This window comes from Grammomys surdaster, unplaced genomic scaffold, assembly GCF_004785775.1.
Source record: "Grammomys surdaster isolate TR1022 unplaced genomic scaffold, NIH_TR_1.0 125789, whole genome shotgun sequence".
Classification (NCBI taxonomy): domain Eukaryota; kingdom Metazoa; phylum Chordata; class Mammalia; order Rodentia; family Muridae; genus Grammomys; species Grammomys surdaster.
Genome location: NW_021620620.1, coordinates 744,001 through 750,000, shown reverse-complemented (window position 1 = coordinate 750,000; position 6,000 = coordinate 744,001).

The window sequence follows — 6,000 nt, the reverse complement described above, 5'->3', positions numbered from 1 at the left end:
ATCCTTTAGCTGATAAAGAGATAATGATAATATGGACACAATGGAATACTATTTAGTTATGTGCTTTTTAAGGCAGAAGCAAATGATTATAAATGCAAGTGTCTATTGAACATTAAGAAGGCTCAGTCACTGTGATTGATGAAACCCACTCATCTCATTCTACTGGAAAACCTTCCACCTCCCAGTATGACCCTTCACAGATAAGTATCTGAGTCACAGAAAACTACCTTCCAGTGACTAATGAAATTTACACCATAATTACAAAATGGAAACAAAGCAAAGGACTAGTTAGTTATATTAATAAAATGGCCTGTGAAATCCATCTGGGGATGTAGTGGGAGCATTTTATCAATGATGGAGTAATGTTGGATTTTCTAGCCTTCTGTAAGCAATGAGAAAATGGAACAAAATGAATGAAGAAGTATTTCACTACTGAGAAACAAGACAGTGAGGAGTATGGCATCTGCCAGAAGGGAAACAAAGAGAAGAGATTAGTAATGGCTATGGACTCCAAGCACACTTTTATGGATTTCAGAGCACCTTTCTAAAAATACAGCTTTCCAGCCAGTGTATAAGAAAATCCTGTAGAACTGCAGTGAGTTGAAAGTATGGAGATAAAAGTTCATTGGGTCTGGAGAGATGGCTCAGTGGTTAAGAGCACTGGCTGCTTCTCCAGAGATCCTGAGTTCAATTTCCAGCAACCACATGGTGGCTCACAAACGTAAGTGATGGAGTCCTATGCCCTCTTTTGATGTGTCTGAAGATAGCTACAGTGTCTCATATACATAAAATAAATAATAAATCTTCAAAAAATAGTTCATGGAAATAGATGCAGATGAAGTTTGCAGAAGACAATAAAGGAAGAAATCATACATCAAAAGAGTAATAGCAAGATCTATATTGAGTGTCTAATTTAGTGTCAATGTACACACACAAACACATGTGAGTGCTTGTGTGCATGTGTGTGTGTGTGTGTGTATGTGTGTGTGTGTGTATGGTGACCCAACCATCAAGGCCTGAAAATGACTGGGATGATGGACTTTCCAATTCTACACAACCATTCAACCATTTAAGGGTCATGACTGAATAACTAACAGTCAGTAAATAAACCAGTGGGAAACCTCATTAGCACAGCTAAACTGGCCCTGAAAGAAAAATGAAATGAGTATGAAACTTAAACTACATTTCACAATCTCAGTTGCCTATTCTGTCTGTTATTTCATATTCTGTCTGTTAACCTATGGTTACTGAATACCCAGAAATTTCATCTTACATATACAGAGAAATGGAAACACATATCCATGCAAATATTTGAACTCAAATGTTTATAGAAACATCATTCATAATGCTTAGAAAGTGTAAAGTCAGAGGTCACTTATGGAACCACCGCCATGCAGTGGGGTTTCTCCTGCCTGATCCAGACTACTTAGAAAAGTATAACTTCTTTTCTCCTTTACTATTTCTTTCTTTTCCATAGTGGCCATAGATTGAACATGTATTCCTAAAGAGACTGGCATTTCTTAGGCTTTTTCTTTAATTATCCTATTTGGATATATATCTGATTACAAATGTTGTGATACTCCATTTTTATTATATTCATCTTTGAGGTGATTGTTATAGAGTTTGCCTACCCTGTGTTTTATTTTGTTTTTGTTTTGGTTTTTTGTTTGTTTGTTTGTTTTTAGAAAACATTGTTTGAGCTTCCTTTTAAGGATGTTCTTAAATAATTTTATTACTTACAAGAACATTGGGGATTCACCTCAATTTATCTGATAACATATAATATCCATCCTAAAATCTCTCATGAATAAGTATATGAAGTTTAGCTTATGTTTTCACAAAGATAGACATTAATCTTGTGCTTCAGTTCCTACCAGAATAGGAATGCTGGGACTTCCCATGCTATGCATCAATATAAGTATTCTCAGGAGAATGGATGTCAGAGTTCCAACACAGTCACAGCAAGACAGTTTGCTTTCCCAGGTGCTTCATGTACTTCATAATATGCATGCTTTTATGATCCATCTTAAAAGGAAATCTCATCACAAGTCCATGCTACCCCTTGAATCCAGTCCAAATCCTTTGGCCTGAATTTTTTTCATTGCTGTTTCATTTGCGACTAGAGCTATATCCAGAACTGGAGAGGTGAAAGATGGAGGAGAACATCAGGCAATGTCAGGCAGAATCTTCAGGAAATGGTCTTTAGAAAGTTAGAGAAGTGCTCACAGAAAAGCAGGAAACATTTGTAAGCAGATAGAGAGTAAGGCACACTCAGAGCAGCCACAGAATGAACAGGAGAGGCTGAGAATAACTCTCCCCCTGGGCCTTAGTGTTCAGCACTTGCTACCAGGACAATAGAAGAATACACTTTTCTAAAGAGATTCTGCTGCTACAGTGGTTCAACAGCCTGAGAATTCTTGAAGGATGCTCTTAGGAAACTAGGACCAAGATAAGGGACTAGGCTGAAACCTGACAAAGTTCTCTTTGAGACTGGGAAGTAAAACCTTGAATCGAGTCTAAAAAAGAATCACATGTGCTGAACTTCTGGTAGCAATCTTCAAGCAGCATTTGGGACTTAGGCAAGGGCAAGAAATGGACAGGCTCAACACTTTCAACTTGAACCCATGAGCAATGGACTCAAGTATGATCAGAACATACTCTACATGTGAAATGTGGCTCATGGGTCAGACAGACATAGCATAAGGAATAAGACCATCCAAGACTGACTCAGAGGGAAGAGTAGTACTACCAGTTGGAGAATTCAGAAAACCACTGATCATCTGCCCAATTAGTGTTAAGCTCAACCTTCCTTGCTCAGAGAAGCTTCTGTTTAGAATGGTAATTAATTAATGCAGTGATTCATGGCTGGCCAATGTGGAGAGAATAAGTGGCTGTTGGGTGCTCAGACTTAAGTGGGACATCTCCATTACCCACTCCAAGGCTGCTACAAAATTATGTCTTCTGGATATAGCATGGTTGTTGTACTCATATGGAGATTTGATTCACCAGTAAATATTCCATGAGTTTGCAGAAGGACTTCAGGGAGCTCAATGCCTCCCTGGGAGCTATGGATACTTAATGGCTGCTGAGAATGGGTGAGTCATATTTCACATCCAGTGGTAAAATGTCCATTATAATTCTCATGTGAAATCTGACACTAGGCTAGAACAAAGAAGTAATTTCAGGCAGGAATTTAAATCTTAGGCTAGAACAAAGAAATAATTTCAGACAGGAAGCTAAATCTTAGGCTAGAACAAGGAATCATGCTTCAGATGTGGAAATGACTTTGAGCTAGGACAGGGAAATAGGTTCAGATATATTGGTCGTCCTGATAAGCCCTTAGAAGCAGTATCTCAGGAGTGATCACAAGACTTTGTTTATTGCCTTGCTTGTTCTTTGACTATTTGTGTTTATTGTCTTGTTTGTTCCTTGACTATTTGCATCTATTGTATTGCTAGTTCCTCAACCTAGAACTGACTTAATACTACATGTAATTAAAATAGTATAAAAGCAGATTGGGAAAAAATAAAATAAAATAAAAAGTAAAAAAAGAAAATGCTCCTGTGAACAGACCCCCAATTATGCTTATGCAAGCAACCCTAATTATGTGCAGTGGAATATACTGCAGACCACAAGGAAGAGTAATGGGGACTTAAAGAAAAGAAGGGATTCAGCAAAACAAAATGTGGGATAAGTATATAAAGAGATGACTAAGACCAAAGCATGTGCACATAGGAACATGGGAGGGTGCACACATACACACAAAATTTAAAAAGCCCATACAGATGAAGTTGTTAAGGAATAGAGATAGTAAAAATGTGAAGATACTTGAAAAGCATTTAAACTAGGCAGTCAGGGAATAAAAATAATATGGCATATCCACAAAGTTGATGACTTTTCATAACAAGGAAAAATGTTTGATGTCATTAGTATAAGAGAAAAAGCTCATCACAAAAGATCACATATTGCGTGTTTCATGTGTTTGAAATATAATTAGGCAAATATCTAAACACTAGCCTATTTCTACATAGGGACAGGTGGAGATAGGGGAACTGACTTTTGCTTATGAGAATGACAGAAGATTCTGAAAGATTATTTTGATATTTATATTAATGTAGATATAATTAAACTGATCTTCCTCCATGAATGTATCTCTCCTCTTCCTTATCTTGATCCTTATCTTTGTAAAAAGATATTGAACCCAATGCCTTATAAGACTTACACTCCTACACCGAATTCTTAGGTAAATCAACTGTGTAAATGGCTATGAAGTTTGAATGGCAGTATTGGAGTGAAAATATCAAACATTAACATGAAAGTATAGATAAAGTATTAATCTTCCTAAATTGCAACATAGCCTCAGCAATATTAGAAGAACACAGAATGAGCTATGGGTTTAGTTCTGTGTAGAATAGTTGCCTAGTATGTGCAAGGCTCTGGGTTCAATCTGATCACAAGTAAATAAAAAACTCAAGCAAAATATTACTCAAAAAACCCCAAATATTTATATACTGACAAATCACGCACATTGGGCTCCATACTGCACATTTTGATTGGCTATGTTTCGCTAGTTGTCTCCATCTGTTAAGAGAATTTCATTTGATGAGAGAGTAAAGCTTCACATATCTGTGACTAATAAGGGCAATATTTTGAATATAATTAGAAATTATACACATTTAATAACGTAGTCACTGTAGGTCTCCCCTCCCCAAATCATGAATTCTCTAGCCCTGGGTGGTTCCTTAGGTTTCAAGTATCAGGCCTGGTTTCCCTCTAAGGATCATTGTGAAAGGAGGGCCAGGATGTGTCAAAGCCAGAGAAACAGGGAGTGTCCTGTGAGATTGTGTCTCCTAGGAATGTAGGAAGCTACACCCATAAATTCTGACCAGTATGACTGTCTGAACATGAGCTGAAAAAGGAGGACACCAACAGGCAAGCTAACATGTATGGGAGAAAGTTCAGGAGGCCTTAACCCTAAATAAAGAACTACAGAAAACTCAAGAATACTGAAAGCAAGAGAAATAATCTTGGAAAAGCATACCAGTTGGTTACTTAATACCAAATGGTCAGCCCTGAATACCAATATATAAAAGTAACATTGTAGCAACTTGAGCAGGTTGGACTTATCTATTTAAGAAGGTGTGTGTGTGTCTGTGTGTCAAGTAATAAGAAAGGAGGCCATGAATTTGAAACATGTCATGGAGGGGTGTATGAGAAGGTTTAGAAGAAGGAAGGGTTGTGAGAAATGATGTAATACTGTTATAATTGCAGAAAGCTAATGGAATTATTTTTTAAAATCATGCATACTTAAAAAAATAGCTAAATTACAGAGAAAAAATTCTTAAATAGGGTACAAGAAAATAACCTTAACTAGAGAATATTGTGAATGGTGGAAATACGGTAATTTTAGTTTCTTCTTTTGTTACTCTCATACTTTTTAGTTCTTTACATTGTGCACATACTTGGCTTGGTATGAAATTTTTTATCTTGTTTTATATTTTTAATATATCAAACATATAAAGGTAGAGGAAGAGTGACACATTTCGGTATGTTCACTATGGCATTTCCACAGTGATCTGTACAGTTCATTCTGCTTCATCCAAACCCTACCATCCTTCAATTCCATTATATTAAAGAGAGGAAATGTTGTCTACCACTCAAAGATTAATATTCACCAGATACTTCATTGACTGTGTGTGTGTGTGTGTATGCGCACGTGCATGTGTATGCACATACACAATAAAGGAAATCAATTGGAATGTTTATTAAACTTCCATTATGAAGCAAATGGGAGGGAGGTGGAGTGGGTTGATCTTTTGTGATAAAAATATTTATGTATTCTTTGCCGAATACTTGAAATAAACATGAAATATAGAGAGATAATTGAACAAAATGACAAATTCTTCCCTATATACTAGAGACACATACAAGTGCATTTTACATGAGACAATATTGATCATGTAAAGTAAGTGAAAGAACAATGACATAGAGTTTAGGTGA